The following is a 23908-nucleotide window of genomic DNA, read 5'->3' on the forward strand; positions in this document are numbered from 1 at the left end:
TTTGAAGAACTTAAGAGGGAAAAAAGTTATCTTTTACATTTACCTACTTTTACCATTTCTGCTGTTCTTCATCCCTAAAGATCTAATTTCTCTGTAGTATCATTTTGCTTCATCCTGGAGAAATTCCATTAACATGTCTTATAGAGCAGGTCTCCTGGAAATGAATTCCAGTCATTTCCTTCATCTGAGAATGTCTCTCTTTTTTTCCTTTATTCCTGAATGATTATTACACTAGATACAGAATTCTGGCTCTAAAGTTCTTTTCCTTCAGCACTTAAAGAAGGTGCTCCACTATCTACTTGCCTCCAGGATTTCTGATGAGAAATTTGCAGTCATTCAAATCCTAGTACCCTGTACGCAATGTATCACTCTTCTCTCACTGTTTTCAAGAATTTTTTCTTATTTTCAGTTTTCAGCACTATGATTATGATGTGTCCAGGCATGTTTTCCTTTATTTCATCCTGTGTTTTCACTGAATTTCATGAAATTGTAAATGTGTCTTCGCAAGATTGATAATTCTCTGTCATTACCTCTTCAAATATCTTTTTCTCTTAATCTCTTGCTCCTCTTCTCTGAAGCTCCAATTGTTTTTAACATTTGGAAATATTTATTATTTTTTAAATTTAAGTTCCGGGACACATGTGCAGGAAGTACAGGTTTATTACATAGGTAAACATCTGCCGTGGTAGTTTGCTGCACCTATCAACCCACCACCTAGGTATTAAGCCCCACATGCATTAGCTATTTATCCTGATGTTCTCCCTCCCCCTTTTCCCCCTTGACAGGATCCAGTGTGGGTTGTTCCCTCCCTCCATCCATTGTTCTCGTTGTTCAGCTCCCACTTATAAATGAGAACATGCAGAGTGTGGTTTTCTGTTCCTGTGCTAACTTGCTGAAGATGACAGCTTCCCGCTCCATCATGTCCCTTCAAAGGACATGACCTTGCTTCTTTTCATGGCTGCAGAGTATTCCATGGTGTATATGTACCACATTGTCTTTATCCAGGCTATCATTGTAGGGCATTTGGGTTGACTCTGTGTCTTTGCTATTGTGAATAGTGCTGCAATGAACATATGTATGCATGTATCTTTAGAAAAGAAAGATTTATATTCCTTTGGGTATATACCCAGCAATGGGATTGCTGGGTTAAACTGTATTTTGGGCCCTAGGTCTCTGAGGAATCACCACACTGTCTTCCACAATTGTTGAACTACTTTACATTTACACCAACAGTGTAAAAGCGTTTCTATTTCTCCAGTGTCTGCTGTTTCTTGACTTTTTAATAATTGCCATTCTGACTGATGTGAGATCTCATTGTGGTTTTGCTTTGCATTTCTCTAATGATTAGTGATGTTGAGATTTTTTTCTTAAGTTTGTTGGTTGCATGAATGTCTTGAGAAGTGTCTGTTCATGTCCTTTGCCCACTTTTTAATGTGGTTGTTGGTTTTTTTATTGTAAATTTGTTTAAGTTCCTTATAGATTCTGGATATTAGACCTTTGTCAGATGGATAGACAATGGGAGAAAAAATTTTCTCCCATTCTGTACGTTGTCCGTTCATTCTGATAGTTTCTTTTGCTGTGCAGAAGCTCTTTAGTTTAATTAGATCCCATTTGTCAACTTTTGCTTTTGTTGCAATTGCTTTTGACATTTTTGTCATGCAATCTATGTTTGTGTCTATGTCCTGAATGGTATTGCCTAGATTTTCTTCTAGGGTTTTTATAATTCTGGGTTTTATATTTAAGTCTTTAATCCATCTTGAGTTAATTTTTGTATAAGGTGTAAGGAAGAGGTCCAGTTTCAATTTTCTGCATGTGGCTGGCCAGTTTTCCCAGCATCATTTATTAAATAGGGAATCCTATCCCCATTGCTTGTTTTTGTCAGGTTTGCTGAAGATCAGATGGTTGTAGATGTGCAGTCTTATTTCTGAGATCTTTATTCTGTTCCATTGGTCTGTGTATCTGTTTTTGTGCCAGTACCATGCTGTTTGGTTACTGTAGCCTGGTGGTATAGTTTGAAATTGGGCAGCATGATGCCTCCAGCTTTGTTCTTTTTGCTTAGGATTATCTTGGCTATATGGGCTCATTCTTGGTTCCATATTAATTTTAAAGTAGTTTTTTCCAATTCTGTGAAGAATGTCAACGGTAGTTTAATGGGAATAGCATTGAATCTATAAATTACTTTGGGCAGTATAGCCATTTTCACAATATTGATTCTTCTTCCTATCCATGAGCATGGTATGTTTTTCCATTTCTTTGTGTCCTCTCTGTTTTCCTTGAGCAGTGATTTGTAGTTCTCCTTAAAGAAGTCCTTCACTTCCCTTGTTAGCTGTATTCCTAGGGATGTTATTCTCTTTGTAGCAATTGTGAATGGGAGTTCATTCATGATTTCACTCTCTGCTTGTGTATTGTTGGTGTATAGGAATACCTGTAATTTTTGCACATTGTTTTTGTATCCTGAGACTTTGTTGAAGTTGTTTATCAGCTTAAGAAGCTTTTGGACTCTCAGGATGGGGTTTTCTAGATATAGGATCATGTCATCTGCAAACAGAGACAGTTTGACTTCCTTTCTTCCTATTTGAATACGCTTTATTTCTTTCTCTTGCCTGATTGCCCTGGCCAGAACTTCCAATACTATGTTGAATAGGAGTGGTGAGAGAGGGCATCCTTGTCATATGTCAGTTTTCAATGGGAATGCTTCCAGCTTTTGCCCCTTCAGTATGATACTGGCTGTGGGTTTGTCATAAATGATTCTTATTATTTTATGATAAGAATCACATCTAGTTTATTCAATACCTAGTTTTTTGAGAGCTTTTAACATGAAAGGATGTTGAACTTTATCAAAGGCCTTTTTTTGTGTCTATTGAGATAATCAGGTGGTTTTTATCTTTAGTTCTATTTATGTGATGGATTATGTTTATTGATTTGCATATGTTGAATCAGCCTTTCACCCCAAGGATGAAGCCAACTTGATCATGCTGGATAAGCTTTTTGATGTGCTGCAGGATTCAATTTGCCTGTATTTTATTGAGGATTTTTGCATCGATGTTCATCAGGGATATTGGCCTGAAGCTTTCTTCTTTTGTTGTATCTCTGCCAGGTTTTGGTATCAGGATGATGCGGGCCTCATAAAATTAGTTAGGGAGAAGTCCCTCCTTTTCAATTGCTTGGAATTGTTTCAGAAGAAATGGTACCAGCTCCTCTTTGTACCTCTGGTAGAATTCAGCTGTAAATCCTCTGATCCTGGACTTTTTATTATGAGTAGGCTGTTAAATATTCATTACTGCCTCAATTTCAGAACTTGCTATTGGTCTACTCAGGGATTCAACTTCTTCTGGGTTCAGTCCTGGGAGGGTGTATGTGTACAGGAATTTATCCATTTCTTCTAGATTTTCTAGTTTATTTGCATAGAGATGTTTATAGTATTCTCTGATGGTTGTTTGTATTTCTGTGGGGTCAGTGGTGATATCCCCTTTATCATTTTTTATTATGCCTATCTGATTCTTCTCTCTTTTCTTCTTTACTAGTCTAGCTAGCGGTCTACCTATCCTATTGATTTTTTCAAAAAACCAACCCCTAGATTCATTGATTATTTGAAGGGTTTTTCGTGTCTCTAGCTCCTTTAGCTTCACTCTGATCTTGGTTATTTATTGTCTTCTGCTAGCTTTGGGGTTTGTTTGCTCTTGGTTCTCCAGTTCTTTTAGTTGTGATCTTAGGGTGTTGATTTGACATCTTTCTAGCTTTCTGATCTGGGCATTTGGTGTTGTAAATTTCCCTCTTACCGCTGCTTTAGCTGCATCCCAGAGGTTTTCTTTGTTCTCTTTGGCTTCAAAGAACTTCTTGATTTCTGCCTTCATTTCATTATCTACCTAGGAGTCACTCAGGAGAAGGTTGTTCAGTTTCCATGTAGTTGTGTGGTTTTGAGCGAGTTTCTTATTATTCAGTGAAACTCCAATTTTTGGTCTTGTTCCACAGCTTTAGGAACTCTAGCAATGCAAAAAAAATTTTGTCTAAGTTCTTTAGATTGGATAATTTATATTGATCTATTTCAGTTCACTGACTCTTTCCTCTGTCATAGTCATTCCACTACTGAACTCATCAAGCAACTCTTTTTTATTTAAGGTATTGTAGTTTTAATTTCTAATCTTTGTATTAGATTTTCTGGTATAATTCCTATTCTCCCCTTAGAACGTTCATCCTTTCATTCATTTCAAGTGCATTTTCTTTACCTCATTGATCATAGTTATGAAAGCTACTTTAAATTCTTTGGTCACTGCAGTATCTGGGTCCTCTCAGGTTTGGTATCTGATGACTGTCATTTTCCTATTTTCTTATTCATTGTACACTGAGTCCTTTGGTACTGTCTCCTGGATACTGTCAATGTTAAAATACGTAAACTCTGGATTCTGTTTTAATCTTCTGGAGATTATTAAATTTTTTACTTATAAGCTAATTAGCTTCCGACCACAATTTCTGTCGCACTTTCCAAGGGAAGTGGTTCAAATTCAAATTTCCTGTGATCGTTCGGGCCTGTTTCACGCGTGTATCACCCAGTAGTCAGCCACACGCTTGTGCAGATGCTTCGAATCTCAGTTGACTTCTCTAAGCCTTGCCATCTTGCTTCATGCCTGCCTAGTATATACACCATTCCAGAGTCAGTCAGAGACCTGTATGGATGGTCCTCACCTCAGCGAGTCATCAGTCAGTCCTCTGGGCCTTTGCTGCGCTGGTCTGAGTCTGTCCCCAGATGGCGTTGTGCTGAAATAGGCTGAGGCTAGTGCAAGTTCATGAACAGAACTGGGGGGCTTCTCTGGCTCTCTCTTCTGGGATTCCCCCACACTCCCTGGCCTGCAGGTGCTACTCTCTCTGAGTCCTCTGGGCCAAAAGATAGGGTTGCTACTGGAGTACTGTCTGTCTATGCCACCATGCCACTACATGATGAAAGCGGGCTCTAGGGAGGAATCCAGGAGAGAAGAAAACAGGAAAACCACCCTGAGAGGGTGCCTTCTGCAGGTTTTGACATTCTCCACAATCCACCTGTTTATATTTTCAGAGTCCATATGTAGTTGATTTTGTCCAGTGTTCTTGTAATCAGAGGGAGGTGTGAACTTCAGAGGTTTACACGCCCTTAGCAGACTGGAATTCAACATTCTCTCTCATTATGACACCGGGTTAAAATACTCTTTTTCTGCCAATATCTAAATTTTAAAATAAATTAAGTCAGCTACTTTTCCTGCATCCAGTCCTCCCCAACCGACCACCTAGGGTCCTGGGACCTCACACCCCCTGCAGAGCCCTCATCAGGGTAAGGGAGATCAGCGAGCACCACACAACTCTGGATAAGGAGGAAAGGGCGCAGGTCTGCCTGCCTCCAGCCAGCATTTGAGAACCTGAACAGTCTCCATGATCATCAGGTGTACCACAGCAGAGGTACAAGCAGGCTGATATCTCGGAAGTCAGGTAGACAGTCCCTGGGATCTCTGGGCTTCCTTTTATCGGATGCCCTGCAGCCTGCCTTTCTGTGCTGATGCTTCCGCTCATGATGTCCTGTTTCATTTTAAAATCACCTCCATCATAATCTGACCGGAGCAAAAAGAAACACCTGATTTTTTTGAATCTCTAAAACATATTGAAAGTTCTTACATGTTTAACAGCTGACATATTTAGCAATTTTCACAAACATTTCAAATATAATCGAATATTTTAAATGAACTTGACTTACAATATTATCTTTGGAGAATGTCAGAGCAAGGTTAGAAAGACTATCAAAATTAGTAAGAAGCTCATTATAAATCATCTTTGCTGCAGACACTTAAAACTAAAAATGGGCCAGGTGTGGTGGCTCACACTTTTGTAATCCCAGCACTTTGGGAAGCCAAGATGGGCGGATCACTTGAGCTCAGGAGATCAAGACCAGCCTGGTCAATGTGGCAATACCTGTCCCTACAAAAAAATAAAATTAACCAGGCATGGTGGCGCACGCCTGTAGTCCCAGCTCTTCCAGAGGCTGAGGTGGGATGATTACTTGGGCCCGGGGAGTAGAGGTTGCAGTGAGCTGAAATCACACCACTGCACTCCAGCCTCAGTGACAGGGTGAGACTCTGTTTCAAAATAAATAAATAAATAAATAAATAAAGTAAAAATAAAAATGAAAATGCCTGTGTGTAAATTTTCCTCCAAAATTATGCATGCATCTTCCCAGTAAACTTACTAATGATTCTGTTTGCAAGGCAGCACTTCTTTAAAGACTCAGATACAAGAGAAAGCAAGTTAAATGACCCTCATGTTTATATGCCTGGCAGAAAAGCTAGGTGGCCACTCTCGTTCTAAAAATAAACTTCTTGTTACGTTGCTCATTCACATTGGTATCAGATCCATTTAGAATCATCTGTAATTTAAAACTAATCCTATTTTGTATTCCATGAAAAAGAGACATTAGAAGTGACTTGAATCATTATTGAAAAGCACTAAATAAAAGGAAGAAAATACAATTTATTTTGGGGGGATTTTGATAGCGATATGTACCTTTTGTTTAGTTTCATTTTGTGTTCTCATTTGCTTAGTTTTACTGCTAAGGGAGTGTTTTCTCTTTTTGTTGTTTATTTCCCCAAAGGCAAGAAGAATGAGTCATTAGTGTCTGTGAACTTAGCGACTGTGCAGATTGGTGGCCACTCCGCCTCTGTGGGGTAGAGCACATGAGGGCAACCGTGCCCTCCACCAGCATTCCTGTGATTAAGCTTTGCAGTGAGTGAACTTTCTTTCACTCTTTTACATTATGTCATTTCTTGGATCTTAACATTTCTCAAGACAGTTAAGAATATAAAAGTTACATGACTTACGTTATAAGCCCTATAGTTTATGAGAAAAGGTAACTAATATCGAAAAATAACATACATACATCAGAAATGACAGCTAGCCAAGAAGAACTTGGAAGGCAGCAGGGAAGACTGATTTAGGATTTGGCAAGAGTTATCAACTATTAACATGAAATTATTATAAGCAACCTATAAATTAAAGCCTTTATCCTGCCTATTATTAGCACTATTCTTACTTTCAATGACAGAGTCTTGGCATGGCTAAAGATGTCCCACTGGCAGAGACACAAATAAATCCAGACCCATGGGAAGGCTTTCCAAATCCCCTTCACACCCAAAGGAGGAAATGAACACAAAGGCATGAACAGGCCTACATGGAGAATTCATCACTTAGGAACCAAGAAATCCCCAAAGCTTCCTAACACCGCTGAGAAATAACAAAGTTGTCTTTGTCTCTTTCTTCTCAGCTTACGATTCTGATTAAAATATCCTCGCAAGAAGCCTTCTTAGATGAATCCATGCGAGAACCACTCTCCCCACAGAACCTGTGAAAATTATGATGAATGACTTACACCACTTGATACACGGTTTGATTTCTAAATATAAGTACATGTATTTCAAAAACGTGCAGTCCTCATGAGCCAGCATCCCATATTGCTTAGTCTCCATTCACTCCTTTATTTGTTTGATGAGTATTGAGTGCTTACTATGTGGCAGCACTGTCGGGACCACTGAGGATTCCACAGTGACCAAGATAGACACACATTTGCTGATCTCCTAGAGCTTATATTCTGGTGAGGGGAGACAGAGGAAAAGTTTATATGTTCATTTATTTGCCACACATATATATTAGAGCATTATTACAACATGTCATAGATAATACTGTTAGAAGGAAAGGAACACAGGAAAGTAGTCAGCAATGATGGAAGAACTCCTTCCGCAGGGCCAGGGAAGGCTGCCCTGAGGATGGATACTTGAGGAGACACTAGAGAGGTGAACCAGCCTCCAGCATGCTTGGGAAGAGCATCCCAGGTACAGGAGACAAGTACAAATGTACGTTCACCTAGCAAGAAGGCCACTGTGTCTGGGGTCCAGCCCCTGTGGCAGGAAATTACGTGTAAGTGGCAGCTGCAGCCAGCTCATTTGTGGCTTTACGAGTCATGGTTGAGGCTCTAGATTTTATTCCAAGTGAAACAAGGACAACATGCTATTATCAAAAGCACCAAAAGCCCTTTAGGTCTAACTTTTCAACATCCCAAGGAAAAAGAGGAAGCTGTGTCTCATTCAAGGTTCTCAATCCAAAAGCCTGCTGAGAAGCCAATAAGGCTCCTTAATCTCTAGCAGAACCCTGAAATGCATGGCAACTCTTGTTTTACTCCTAGTATTTACAAAGGCAGGTTTAAATATGATTTTGCAAATTTTTCAGCTAACAATTAAGAGAACGCAACTATTATTTATAACTTAAAACACTGAAAAAATAGATGCAAATAAACTTTAACAATATACAACATCAGCACATGGGAAGAGGACGTATCAAGGAAATACAACATAGCGAATATAAGGCATCACAGCGAATATTTTAAAATTAGGTCCAATTATATGTTCTCTACTAGAAACAAATTAAAAACAAAATGACAGAGATTAAAAATAAACAAATGGGCAATTCCAGGGAACTTCCAGTCCAGACAAAATGACAGAGACCCCAAACTCCCTGCTTACTGCTGCCAAGCACACCTATAAACCCTGGGAATAAAGCAAGAGGCAAGTAAAGGAGAATTCTGAAAGGCTGCAGTAAGAGAGGAAACTGGTTTGGGACCTGATAATGGTTTGGCTCTGTGTCCCCACCCAAATCTCATCTGGTAGCTCCCATAATTCTCACCTGCTGTGGGAGATACCTGGTGGGAGATAACTGAATCATGGAGGGCTGCTCTTTCCCAGCTGTTCTCATGATAGTGAGTAAGTCTCATGAGATTTGATGGTTTTAAAAATGGGAGTGTCCCTGCACAAGCTCTCTCTCTCTCTCTCTTTGCCTGCTGCCATCCATGTAAGATGTGATTTGCTCCTCCTTGCCTTCTGCCATGATCATGAGGCCTCCCCAGCTATGTTGAACTGAAAGTCCATTAAACCTCTTTCTTTTGTACATTGCCCAGTCTGCGGTATGTCTTTATTAGCAACGTGAAAATGGACTAATACAGGAGCCCAGGAAAATGGGAACAGCACAGCTGCAGGGTGTATTTCGTCCCTCAAAATCAGCATTTCCAGACCAACTCCCAACATAGCAAGAGAAGACAGCTAGGTGGGCTTGTTCCTCCCTTGGATGAAAATATACCAGGGGAACATGCCCCCCTGGCAAGTAAGATTAATAAAAGCCCTGCCAGCAAAGGTAACCATGGGAGGCACCCCATCCCCTACAAAGAGATACCTGGTGAGCGGACAGAACCTGAGAAGGGACCCCACTGCACCTCACACCTGGGATCTCAGGCCCAGAGACACCCAGGTCAAGAGCCATGTGCTATGGTGTCCTACTACAGCACACGGCTCATGGAATGTTCTGAGGTTCCCACAGGAAGGGGGATGCCATCTCAACAAACACTTAGCCATGGAAGCCTCTTCACTTCTGCAGACCTGAAACTCCTCTCCACAGGAAGAGACATCTGGGCAGCCCAGCCTGGGGAAATCCCTTCCAGCCCCCAAGGCAGCACCCAGCAGCACTGGAGAAACCAAACAGATCAAAGTAGCACTGCAAGATCTCTGAAAATTAAATCTTCATTTGAACGGCAGACTACGTAAATAGTCCATAACCTGTGTGCTAAACTTAAACATGTTGACTGCCTGCTGAAATAAAACAGTTATTTATGACTCAGAGTATCCTAAAATAATCGATAAAACATCCAGGATACAATCAAAAGTCGCCTGTCATATCAGAAACCGAGAAAATCACAACTTGAATGAGAAAACACAATCACCTGATGTCCACACTGAGATATATCAGATGTCGGATTATCTAAAAAAGATTTTAAAGCAGCCTTCATAAAAATGTCTCAACAATCAGCTACAACTTCTCTTGAAACAAGTGAAAAATGAGAAACTATGGGAAGAAACAAAAGATATACAAAAAAGAACCAAATGGAAATGATAGATCTAAAATATATAACAACAGAATTTGTTAAAGCCTCTTGATATGCACTCAATAGTAGAGATAATAAAGAAAAGAATCAGTGAATTTGAGAGTAAATCAATAAAAGTCACCCAATCTAAACAGCAGAGAGAAAACATATTTTGTAAAAGGACAGGGGTGGAATGGAGGCTCAGGGAACTGTAGGACTATTTTAAAATCTAATATTCATGTCACTGGAGTACTAGAAGGAGAAAAGAATTAGAATGAGGTTGCAAAAGTACTTTAAGAAATAAAGGCTGAAATTTTCCCAATTTGGCAAAAGACACAAACCTACAGATTCAAGAAGATGAACAAGCCCCAGGAACAGGATAACAGGATGAACCCAAAGAAATCCATATCAAAACAAATCATCAACTTTCAAAAACTAAAGACAAAAAAAAAAAAAAAAAAACACATTAAAAGCAGCCAGAAAGTACTATGCATTACCTACAGGGAAACACAAATTCAAATGGCAGCAAATTTCTTCTCTGATACCAGGAGAGATGGAAGGAAATGGTACAACATTTTTCAAGTATTGAAGAAAAGCACTGTCAACCATACATTCTATATCCAGTGAAACTATCCTTGAGGAATAAAGAGGAAATAAATACACTCTCAGATAAAGAAAAAGTAAAAGAACTTTTTTTACCAGCAGACCTACCCTTAAAGGTTGGCTAAAAGAAGTTATTCAAACATAAAGAAAATTATAAAAAACAAAACAGGCTAGGGCAGTGGCTCACGACTGTAATCCCAGCATTTTGGGAGGCCAAGGCAGGCGGATCACGAGGTCAAGAGATCGAGACTATCCTGGCCAACATGGTGAAACCCTGTCTCTACTAAAATAGAAAATTAGCTGGGTATGGTGGCATGCACCTGTAGTCCCAGCTACTTGGGAGGCTGAGGCAGGAGAATCACTTGAACCTGGGAGGCGGAGGTTGCAGTGAGCCCAGATTGCGCCACTGCACTCCAGCCTGGAGATGGAGTGAGACTCCATCTCAAAAAAAAAAGAAAAAGAAAAAAGAAAGACAAATTTTGGAGCATCAGGAAGCAAAAGGAACAGAAAAAGCAGAAATGTGTACACACAACAGATTACTCCTTTCCCCATGAGTTTTATAGATCAATTTGATGTTTTAAACAAAAATTATGTTGCCATCTAATACTCAAGAAAAGATAAAGAAATCTTAATGGAAGTGATATTTTCACACTTCATTCAAAGTGGTAATTCTAGTAAGTCATGTATGTATACTGTAGTCCTCTGAGAAACCACTTCAAAACTACACAAAGAGAAACACTAAAAAATACTACAAATGAATCAAAATATAATGTAAAAAATGTTCAAGTAACACACAGAAAGTCAAGACAAAAGAAACATAGTTATGCACTGGAAACTGGAAACAAACAGAAAATAGATCAGTAATCCTTCAGTATCCACGGGGAACTGGTTCCAGGACCTCTGTGGCTGCCAAACTCCATAGATGTTCAGGTCTGTTATTTAAAGGGGCATAGTATTTGCATATAACCTATGCACATTCTTCTGTGCACTTTAAATCATCTCTAGATTACTTATAGTACCTAACACAATGCCTACGCATCTCATCACTTGCATGGACTCAACATAATAGTCAGTGCACAGAAAATTCAAGTTTGACTTTTTGGAACTTTGTGGGATTTTTTTTTTATCTGTAGTTGGTTGAACCCATGGATGCAAAATCTATGGATATGAAAGACCAACTGTAATTGAAATGGCATAATTAAGCAATAACATATCAATAATTACCTTAAATGTACGTTTTCTAAACATATCAATCAAAATACAGGGACTGGCAGAAAGGATTGAAAAAATAACCCAACTATATGCTGGAAAAGATATGTTACACACACACAAAAAAATTTAAGCAAGAGTGACTATATTAATATCAGCTAAGTAGACTTCAAAATAAATTACTAGAGGGAAAGAAAATTATTAAATAATGATAAATAGGTCAATCCACCAAGAAGATACAACAATTCTAAATATGTATGCACCAAACAACAGAGCAGTAAAATACATGAAGCAAAAAACTGCTACAGCTGAAAGAAAAAACAAATTCATGCTTATAATTGGGAACATAAATAACTCACCCCCAGAAACTAATAGAAATGCTACACAGAAAATAATTGAAAATATGGAAGAACTAAACGACACTGAACCAAAGGGATTTAATTCACATACAAAACACTTCACCCCAAAACAGGAGAATACAGTTTTTTCAAGTTCCCATGAAAGATTTACCAAGATATATCACATTCTGGATCATAAAACAAAATTCCACAAATGTAAAAAAACAAACTCATACAGAGTATGTTCTTCAACTATCACAGAATAAAGTTAGAAACAAAAGAATAGAAAATCTTCAAATGCATGGAAATTAACCAACATACTTCTAAATAGTCTATGGGTCAATGAAGACGTCTCAAAGTGAATTCTAAAATATAGAGAACTGAATTTTAATGAAAATGCAACACATAAAAACATACAGGGTGCAACTGAAATACCACTGCGATAAAACTTGATAACACCAAATGTTAACACTGGAAAAGAAAAGAAATCTCAAATCAATAATCTAAGTTCCTACCTCAAAAACACTAGCCAAAAAGAGTAAAATGCCCCAAAAGAAAGCTCAAGGAAAGAAACAATAAAGATCATAGAAGAAATCTAGAGAGTTAATATGGACAATACCAACGAAAATCAAAGGAGAAAAGGCTGTTTCTTGGGTAAAATCAGTAAAATGGACAAACTTCTAAAAAGACTGACCAAAAATAAAAGGAGAGAGACACAAATCACCAATATCAGGAATGAAATAGGAAATTTTGCTACATATATTTCAGACATTAAAATGATAATAAAGGAATATTATCAACAACTTTATACTCACAAATTTGGCAACTAAAAAGAAACCAATTCCTCAAAAAACACAAAGTATGAAAACATAGATAAAATCTATAATCTGAATAGCCCTTTAGCCATGAAAGAAGTTGAATTATTAATTTAAAAGTTTCCTTTTAAAAAAAGATTCCAGACTCCTGGTTTCACTAGAAAATTCCACTGGGCCTTTGTCTCCCACTCCCAGCAGAGCTTGGGATTCATCTCCACTGTTCCGCGTCCGCCGTCTCCGGAGCCCCCGTGACGTTGTCACAACCTCTGTTGCCCTGTGATCTGCAGGTCCTGGGAGACGCATAGCTAAGATGCCAGGACATCCTGAAAGCTGGGAAATGAAACTGTTTACATTCAGGAATGTGGCCATAGAATTCTCTCTGGAGGAGTAGAAATACTAGAACCCTGCTTAGCAGGATTTGTATAAAGATGTGGTTTAAAAGAAGGACGGAAACCTGATCTCTGGGTCTTGCTGTCTCCAAGCTAAACCTGGTGACCTTTTTGAAGGAAAGAGCAGAGCCCTGGAATGCAGAGTGAGGAGACAGCAGCCATACAGCCAGGTGTGGTTGTGTGCATCTGCTAAGCATCTTAGTGATTTGACTCTCCTGCCTCAGCCCTGTCCACCGATGAGACTGTGACATATCGTTTGACTCTACACCTTGAAAACGTGACTCTCTTTTCCAGCCTTGGTGCTGCCCACAGGTGGCATTGTGATACATGACGGGGCCTCACCCAAATGATGTGTGATTGTGGCATACGCCTCTGTCCAGAGCCTGAGTGACCTGACTTTTCTGCCTGGCCCCAGTCCAAAGGTCACGTGACGCTTCCTCAGCCTGCACCCTACCACAAAAGGAGTGTGATGCATCACTGCACTCAGCACCTAGACGACGTAACACTCACCTTTTGCCTGGACCTTGCATCTTTAAGGTTGGATTGTGACATACACTTTAGCCCAGCTCAGAGTTGTGATAATGACACTCATACCATAAACCAGCCAATAAGAGAGATGCTGGCACTTGTAGCTAGACTTAGAGAAAGGAAGAAATTCCTGGGTCTTCTGTAGGTGATGTAACTCTCCTTGCTGGGTCCTGCCTATGGGAAGCATTAGGACCTGTCTGTGTATCCATCGCCCAGCTGCTGTGACTCTCCTTTTTTGACTGAAACCTGCCACAAACGGTGACTGTGATACACCACTGGACCCAGAACCTAGTCTCTGGTGTGTCTTTATTAGCAGTGTGAGAACAGACTAATACAGGAAATGGGTACCCGCAGAGCGGGGCTGAGAACAGACTAATACAGGAAATGGGTACCGGCAGAGCGGGGCTGAGAACAGACTAATACAGGAAATGGGTACCCGCAGAGCGGGGCACTGCTGAAAAGATAGCTGAAAATGTGGAAGCGACTTTGGAACCGGGGAACAGGCAGACGTTGGAACAGTTTGGAGGGCTCAGAATACAGAATAACGTGGGGAAGTGTGGGACTTCCTAGAGACTTGTTGAACGGCTTTGACCAAAATGCTGATAGTGATATGGACAATAAAGTCCAGGCTGAGGTGGTCTCAGACGGACATAAGGAACTTGCTGGGAACTGGAGCAAAGGTAACTCTTCTTATGTTTTAGCAAAGAGACTGGTGGCATTTTGCCCCTTCCCTAGAGATTTGTGGAACTTTGAACTTCACAGAGATGACTTAGGGTATCCGGAGGAAGAAATTTCTAAGCAGGGCAGGTCTCTGTTGATCCATGGATGGGGGTCTCTGTTCCACAGGATGGGGTTTGTAAAGTTGTTAAGAATAAAGCCTACTTTAAGACAGATCAAGTGAAATTTAGAAGACGACAAGAGGGTAAAACTGAGTATTATGCTTGGAAATGCTTGGTGATACAGGATAAAAATAAACATCACACACCCAAATGCAGGATGACAGTTCGTGTAACACACAGAGATATTATTTGTCAGGTTGCTTATGCTCATACAGAAGGGGATATGATAGTCTGCACAGCATATGCGTGGGAACTACGAAAATACGGTTTGAAGGTTGGCCTGACCAATTATGCTGCAGTATATGGCACTGGCCTGCTGCTGGTCTGCAGGCTTCTCAATGGGTTTGGCATGGAAAAGATCTATGAAGGCCAAGTAGAGGTGACTGGCGATGAATACAATGTGGAAAGCATTGTTGGTCAGCCAAGTGTCTTTACCTGCTATTTGGATGCGGGCCTTGCCAGGACTACCAGTGGCCATAAAGTTTTTGGTGCCCTGAAGAGAGCTGTAGATAGAAGCTTGTCTATCCATCACAGTACGAAACGATTCCCGGTTATGGTTCTGAAAGCAAGGAATTTAGTGTAGAAGTACACCGGAAGCACATCATGGGCCAGAATGTTGCAGATTACATGTGCTGCTTAATGGAGGAAGATGAAGATGCTTACAAGAAACAGTTCTTTCAATACAGGAAGAACAGTGTAACTACAGACATGATGGAGAAGATGTATAAGAAAGCTCATGTTGCTATAAGAGAGAATCCCGTCTAGGAGAAGAAGCCCCAGAAAAAAGTTAAGAGGAAGCAGAACTGTCCCAAATGTCCCTTGCTCAAAAGAAAGATTGAGTAGCTCAAAAGAACGCAAGTCTCCTCAGAGCTCAGAAGTTGGTTTCTGAGAGCTAAACCAAACAATTTTCCATGAGGATTTTTCAGATGAATACAATACACTATTGACAGCAAAAAAAAAAAAAAAAAACTGAAATGTATAAGTAGCAAAGCATTCAAGAGGTGACTTGGGTTCCGTTAAAGGTATTCAGTTTTAAAAAGAAAACAGAGCATAAAAGTTTAGAAAATTTGCAGCCTGACAATGCAATAGAATAGAAAATCTCATTTTTTGAGGAGAAATTTAAGCCAGCTGCAGAAATTTGCATAAGCAATGAGGAGCCGAATGTTAATTCCCAAGACAATGGGGAAAATGTCTCCAGGGCATGTCAGAAATCTTCTTGGCAGCAGGTCCCATCACAGGCCCTGAGGCCTAAAAGAAAAATAAAGTTCCTGGGTGGTGCCCAGCGCCTCCCTGCTCTGTGCAGCCTAGGGACTTGGTGCCCTGGATTCCAGCCACTCCAGTCATGACTAAAAGGAGCCAAGGTCAAGCTTGGGCTCTTGCTTCAGAGGGTGGAAGCCCCAAGCCTTGGTAGCTTCCACGTGCTGTTGAGCCTGCGGGTGCACAGAAGTCAAGAATTGAGGTTTGGAATCCTCCACCTAGATTTCAGAGGATGTATGGGAACACCTGGATGTCCAGGTGGTGTTTACTGCAGGGGCGGGGCCCTGATGAAGAGCCTCTGCTAGGGCAGTGCAGCAGAAAAATGTGGGGTCAGAGCCCCTACACAGAGTAGTCCCTACTGGGCAATCGCCTAGTGGAGCTGTGAGAAGCTCCCAGATCCCAGAATGGTGGATCCACTGATAGCTTGCATTGCGCACCTGGAAAAGCCGCAGACACTCAACACTCACCCAGCCCATGAAGGCAGCAGGGAGGGAGGCTGTACCCTGCAGAGCCACAGGGACAGAGCTGCCCAAGACTATGGGAGCCCACCTCTTGCATCAGCGTGACCCACATGTGGGACATGGTGTTAAAGGAGGTCATTTTGGAGCTTTAAGATTTGACTGCCCTGCTGGATTTTGGACTTGCATGGGGCCTGTAGCCCCTTTGTTTTGGCCAACTTCTCCCATTTGAAATGGCTGTATTTACCTAATGCTTGTACCCCCATTATATCTAGGAAGTAACTAACTTGCTTTTAATTTTACAGGCTCATAGGCGGAAGGGACTTGCCTTGTCTCCGATGAGACATTGGACTGTGTACTTTTGAGTTAATGCTGAAATGAGTTAAGACTTTGGGGGACTGTGGGGAAGGCATGATTGGTTTTGCAATGTACAGACATTAGATCTGGGAGGGGCCAGGGGTGAAATGATACAGTTTGGCTGTGTCCCCACCCAAATCTCATCTTGAATTGTAACTCCCACAATTCCCACAAGTCATGGGAGGAACATGGTGGGAGGTGATTAAATTATGGGGATGGGACTTTCCTGCACTGTTCTCGTGATAGTGAATGAATTTCAGAATATCTGATGGTTATAAAAACAGGAGTTTTCCTGCACAAGCTCTCTTTGCCTGCCGCTATCCATGTAAAATGTAACTTGCTTCTCCTCGTCTTTTGCCATGATTGTGAGGCCTCCCCAGACACATGGAACTGTAAGTCCATTAAATCTCTTTTTCTTCCCTATCTCGGGTATGTCTTTATCAGCAGCATGAGAACAGACTAATAAAGCCAGCAACTGAATACAAAGTTGAATTATGGATCATATGGTAGGTAAAATAAATAAATGTGTGCAAAAAATACTTGGGCTTTATTTGGGCCACGTTCTTTAAATTGTTGTGACTTCCAATGTTTTCACCTGAAGGGATATTTGTGAACAGAAGGGTTGTTATTATTATTTGTATTTTTTTACCTTGCTAAAAAATACATATTCATCTCTTAATAAAATTATCCCAGCAAACCTTAAACAACAACAACAAAAATTCTCCTGAACGTGTAAAGAACTAGCATCAATTCTATATAATCTTTTTCAGAAAATAAAACAGGAAGGAACACTTTCCAACTCATTTTATGAAGCCAAAATCAGATAAAGCTAGCACAAAGAAAACTACAGATCAGTGTATCTCATGAACTTAGACGCAAAAATCCCCAATAAAATGTTAGCAAACTGAATCCATGAATATGTGAAAATAATCATATACCATGACCAAGGGGGACTGATTTCCGGTGTGCATGGTTGGCTCAATATTTGAAAATTAATCAATGTAATCTACCATATCAAAAGGCTAAAGAAGAAAAATCATATTATTTTCTTCTGAAGTCTCCAGAAGTAACACAGCCCTCTCTAATAGATTGAATTTAGATTTCTGACCTCCAAAACTGTAAGAGAATAAAGTTGGGTTAAGCCACTCAATTCCGGTTAATTTATGCAGCAATAGGAGATGAACACACACGATAATAGGGACTTGCTGAAGTGATTAAGCTGAGGAAATTATCCTAACCAATAGAGGTGGGCGCAAGCCAATCACAAGGGCTCTTGTGATTATGTTAGAAATTTATGATTAGGTTAGAAATCTTATGATTAGGTTAGACATGTTGGAACCATTTTACAAATAAGGATTTCCCTTTCTTTCTTTCTAGCTTCATCTAGCCCCATCATTCAGTGATACAGAATTCCTTTTCCAGCCCTGGGTTTCTCACTCAGTTTCTTTGACAAGGAGCTTATTCTACAGCGAAGGCAGTGTATCACGCCAGAATCACTGGTGGCACCATATGCTTCATTACCCAGAAGCAGCTGACTTGACAGAACAGTGGCCTGCTAAAGCTTCAGAGGTACGATTTGCTGCAATCCCAAAGTCTGCAACGTTGGCGTGCCACCCTACGGCATGCAGTATGTGCTTAAACAAATTACCAGTGAATGTCACTGTCTCCGTCACAGACCACTGGGAAGCATGGGTGTGGGAAACAAGGGAGGGAGATAGGAGCACTCCCTCCCTTATTACTACACTCAGTGACCCACTTCAGGAATTTTTTACCCCTGTCTTAATAATCTTGAGTTCAGTGGATTTGCAGGTCCTAATATCCAAGGAAACATAACTGGTACCATTACCTTTATTACCTGAGGCAGGATAGGCAGTCAAGGCAGCGACCATGTTCTCAGGATGAGGCAACCATGGTGACCGTGCAGTCAACACAATAAGCCTCAGCATTGGCATTGTAATTGAGCTATTGAAGCAAAGCTATCTCCAGTAGGAACTTTCCCCTCTAGAGAGCATATGCACTTTGACCTTACCCGTCCTCATTAGAACAGCAAAAAACATACCCCTGGGTGGAGATTTAAGATGCTAATGAGACGTATGATATACGAACAAGCATGTACAGCTACTGCGCATGTGCATCCAGAGGACCACCCAGAACATTCTTACCAGCAACACCTCTCCCACCTCCTTATAAATAATCGGGTAAGACTCCCACAGTGGGAGCCTCCCTAGCGCCGGTCTTTGCTGTCTCATCCTTATGAGCAGCCCATCCTGAATTTCTCTCTCTCTCAGGGTGTCCTGTCTATTCTGCACCTAACTTTCAATGTATTCTTTTTCTTTTGCAATACTCCATGCTGCACTTCTTTTGCTATGTGTGTCTTGTTTAAATTCTCTTAAACCAAGAAGACAAGAACCAAGGTATCACATCAGGTGTCAGCATTTCATTGGAAGCTGAGAGTCCTCCCTGGCCATGTGAAGCTCCACGCCTTGTGACCATCAAGCAGACAAAGAGAGTCCCTCTACTGTCCAAGATGACTGATCTCAATTCTCAGAGGGAGCTGGGTTGCTGCCTCCTCACTCTGGGAAGAACTCTCCGGGAGCTGGGCATTCACAGGCGTGCCTCCTTGCATTCCAGTTGCATTCCAGTAGTGCCAGTTCATATACACCTTGGCACTCCAGTACAGACACAACACCAAGGTCTCGGGTCCTGTAAGAATGAAGGTGTGGGTCACCCCAACAGTAGATAAAAACCACATATCTTAAGTTGTGGCAGAGGCCAGGGGAACGTGGCATTAGAGAAGTGAGTTAACTAACAATTCAGACTTCAGAATCAGCTCTGGAAGCTGGGGCTACAGCAGGTCTGTTTTACGGTATTTTGTTGCTTCTCTTCCCCCATTTATTGTCCACTGTCATCTATGAAGAGCACTGGGATAGCGAACAGTGATAGCTAACATTTTAAGTTTCAGGTGTTACTGAACCAACATCACCCCATATCACACAGTAGCTGATGGGATATTGTGCAGCTCTTGTTTTGGGAACAAGCGATTTTTCTCTTGGACTGGATAAAAGATGTTTTTAAAATCCTAACAGGCACAAGTGGAGGATTGTCTGGGGCTATCCCTCATGGCCCTTTAGTCCTGCCCCTGGCCTTCTCCTCAGCCCTGCTGCTGGCAGCAATCCCGTCTTCTGGAATCCAGGTAAGTCTGGCCAATGGGAGACATTGGCAGGACTCGATGGGTGGGAGGAACAAGGTCACTGAATCTCCTGGCTCCTCTGGCCAGGCCACAGGTGATGAGGGCAGCCCCTCCTACAATCCACGGCTGGACAGCCCTTGCTGGAGCTGCAGCTCCCATCTCCCCTTCACCTCTTAGGCCCACGAGGTCACCTCCTATCTTCTTCAGGAGTTCAGCACACCCATTCTTTCCCCAAACCTGACCTTTGAGCACATAATCTCTTTCTTTCCTGAGAAAGACCCTACCTAGCAAGAAGGGTGAAAAATAGTCATCACCCAGCGCTCAAAGATGTTCTTTACATGGCCATTTCAGGAGGAAAAACATAGACAGTAGCCTAAATGTCAACAAAAGGGGAAAAGCTGATGACAGCCTATTCATATACAATGTAACATTGCACAGGGTTTTTCATGATGATATGGAAATACATGCACATATAAGTCCCCGGACGTAAGCCCTTGAGGGTTAGCAGGTCACAACTGTTCAACCCAATAGGGCGCTGCTGGCCTGAGTATCCAGGGCAGCCGTGTGAGGCTGGGGACACAAGGCTTCAGTGGGTTGTGTCCAAGGAGCCAGGGGTTTCTGAGGACTGGGGTTGCCCACCCAGAGCCACTGTGACCAGAGGGGTCCTGGGGGTGGCGGGGCGCCACTCAACTCATCTGACCTCTGAAATGTACTCATAAAATGAAAGGATTTGATTAAATAACCTCCAGTGTTCCCTCTGATGGCAATTCCATGATCACGCAGTTTCCAGGCTGCAGTCCTGAACTACAGTGTGGAAAGTGGGAGAAACCCCAGTGATTCCTTCCAGGCACAGAATATCCACAAAATTTGAAGTCATGAAAAAAAAACGTTTTGTTTTGTTTTTCTATTTTTAACAAAGAGGGACTTCTGGGGAAAATTTAAATACATAAAATGCTTTCTTTTTATGAAGCTTAGATGATTTCCTAACTTTAGGAGCATTAAGATGTATCAGTGATTTGATTTACTCAACAAATTATCATGCTTGGAACATTCCATTTAAGTGGAACTTATTTATACCATAATTATAGGTTGACTAAATGTATTTGTCAGTGCTTTTCCTTTTTCTAAATGAAAGTATACGTTGGTGGATTCGAAGAAATCCAGTTCTTGGGTTGTCTCAGTTAATTTAAAAAGAAAGAAAAGACATCGTCAAACCTATGGTAGATCTTGCACTCCTACACGTTTCCGAGCACGCACGGACTCCCAGGTTCCCAGGGCACGCAGGGGCCTCTCCTGGCGGTGACTGTCCATCTCTGGCGAGTCCCACCTCACGCAAACAGCTAGTGTGAAGTGCCACCAGGGAAACAGACGGACTCTGGAGATTTAGGAAAGGCTTTGGGGACTCTTCCTCGGCAGGGTGGGGGCGGGGAGGCCACAGGGAGATGCACCATAGGCTGAAACACTCCGCGCAGTGGACCTGGCCTTTGGGGAGGCGGACAGGCGCAGAGGGACAGAGTCAGAGTGTTCTAGACACAGTGCATTCCTCCAAGTCACGCTGACGCACACACGCGTCCCTCGCTGGCACCTGAGCACGTGGGTGCTGGCTGGGCGGCCTGCAGAGCTCACATCCTCCACCCGGACCTCTATCCCCTCGGGAGCACCCACAGGGCACCCCAGTCAGGGAGGCCACAAGGGACAGTCACCCCGCAAGGAAGGAGCTCAAGGGGAAGGAGAGGAGCCCTCTGCGCCCCTGAGAGAAGCCCTGAGAGCTGCGGCGTCCCAGCGCTCTTGTGCCCCCTCTCCCCTGGGCTGCTGTGAACCTGGAGAAGCCTGCAGTAACTCCACCTTTGTGTCGCCAGCACCGTGAACCTTCAAAGCAGGCTTTCGCGTAATTCCCAACCGTCTGTCCTCACCCCGTTTCTCAAACAGCTGTTACGTTGTGCTCTGAAAGCCCAAGCCTACCACCACGGTGCCTCCGGGGGCCCACAGCTGCCCTCCTCTCCTGGCACTGCCAGCCACCCCTCCTGCTCCAGGACGCCTGTGCAGGGGGCCCCGGCTCAGAAAGTGTGGCTTGGGAGATGGAAGTGAAGACTGAAGCAACTTCCAACTCCCACCCACTCTCTAGAAGGCACTTTCTCTTTGCTTTGTTTTGTTTTTTTGCTTTTTTGAGACTGGAGTCTTGCTCTCTTGCCCTGGAGGCACTTTCTATTACTGAGAAGAGAGCACTGGAAAGTCCCGGGCTTCCCCCAGGAGCTTGGAAGTCCCCTCGCCCCCTGCTTCCCACCCTCCATCCCCCAGGAGCAGGTCCCTGCGGCCTAGCGGGAGTGGAGAGCGAGGCTTAGGTCCTTAGTGATGGCTCCAAGGCCTGGGAACCCCAGGTCCTGGCTTGTAAACTCTGGACAAACTGCACTCGCATTACCCTGGCTCACTCTCTTGTGCTCAGGAATTAATTTTTAATATCTGCATAGCATTTCTTACCTGTAAGAATGTGTCTTCTTGTTCGAAAAGAATTTTTACATGAATATTTCATGTGATAATATTGTATAGTATTGCAAGTCACTTTTCTTTTTTTTTCTCATTAGAATAACCTGTAGCATAGAAACTCTTCCATATGTAAGAAATTGGTCTTAGCTTTTAATGAGGGGATTTTAAAAAATAATGCAGTGTGCTGGCTATTTGTCAAGAAAACATTACGTTTAACGTGATGCCTGCAGATAAGTTTAAACTCTCTCCTTTCCCTTTATTCAGCTTCCCTGTGAATCCAAGTCACAGCTCCGGTTCTCATTTCCTTTCGCCTCCGAACCTTTGTGGAGACACAATACTGCTGGAGTAGCAACAAGGGTTGCCGGCGCACAGTGCGCTGTTCAGCTCCCTCACCCGCTCCAAAATCCACCCCACCCAGCCCCCAGACAACCAGCACAGGGCCCACTGCTGCAGATTCAGGTGGATCCGGGAGAAGGGAGCAGTGCTGCTGGCTGGGAGCGCTGGGGGACAGAGAACCCCCACCATGCTGGGGCCTAAGAGAACCGGAAGAGATGCTCAGATGAGTTTTGGAGGATGGAGGAACTGCACACCGCAGTGTGGGGTGTATCCTCGGCCCAGAAACAGGGCAATTTCAGGGAACTCTACTAGGGAGGTGTGGGGGTGGCTGAGAATGGCAGCCCCAGAGAAGAAGGTGGAGCTTAGTCCACCCTGGGCCGGCGCCGTGGGTGGGCTGGATACACGGGCTGATACATGGAGCAGCCGCTCAGCCCTCACGGATCATCAGGCTTGGGTAACTGTACAAAGTTCCTTCTACTGCCAGCAGCCTATCCTCCCCAACTCCTGGGATACTCCAGCACAAACTGGGAAACACCGAGTCGCAAAGTGACAAGGACAAGGCCAAGAACCCTTGGCAACAACTCCCCATCTTCCCAGCACCCCCACCCTCGAGCCTGCCTGGGTAGGACTCCGAAATCTCCATGAACCAGGCCCGTGGCCACCACGGCACAGTTTGTTAACATACAGTGGTTCCGTTCTAGAAACTGGCAACACGGGGCTGGGCACGGTGGCTCACGCCTGTAATCCCAGCTCTTTGGGAGGCCAAGGCCGGCAGATCACCTGAGGTCAGGAGTTCGAGACCAGACTGGCCAACATGGCAAAACCCCGTCTCTAGTAAAAATACAAAAATTAGCTGGGCGTGGAGGTGGGTGCCTGTAATCCCAACTACTCAGGAGGCTAAGGCAGGAGAATTGCTTGAACCCGGAAGGCAGAGGTTGCAGTGAACCAAGATCACATCACTGCACTACATCCTGGGCAACAGAATGAGACTCAGTCTCAAAAATAAAAAATATATATATATAGATATATATATAGCCAGGCATGGTGGTGCATGCCTGTAATCCCAGCTGCTTGAAAGGCTGAGGCACGAGACTCGACTGAACCCTGAGAGGCAGAGGTTGCAATGACACAAGATTGCACCAATGCACTCCAGCCTAGATGATAGCAAGACTCCATCTCAAAAAAA

The 23908-nt window shown here is 42.6% G+C and overlaps 1 protein-coding gene and 1 pseudogene across 4 annotated transcripts in view; one reads left to right on the forward strand and one right to left on the reverse strand.

Annotated features, from left to right (window-relative positions):
• OCA2 (OCA2 melanosomal transmembrane protein) overlaps positions 1 to 23908 on the reverse strand; it is a 357547-nt gene that overhangs the window by 125741 nt on the left and 207898 nt on the right. The window lies entirely within an intron of this gene.
• Positions 14640 to 15536, forward strand: LOC108535972 (60S ribosomal protein L5 pseudogene; annotated as a pseudogene).

The sequence above is a fragment of the Rhinopithecus bieti genome, unplaced genomic scaffold (assembly GCF_001698545.2).
Source record: "Rhinopithecus bieti isolate Rb0 unplaced genomic scaffold, ASM169854v2 scaffold_13247, whole genome shotgun sequence".
NCBI classification, from domain to species: domain Eukaryota; kingdom Metazoa; phylum Chordata; class Mammalia; order Primates; family Cercopithecidae; genus Rhinopithecus; species Rhinopithecus bieti.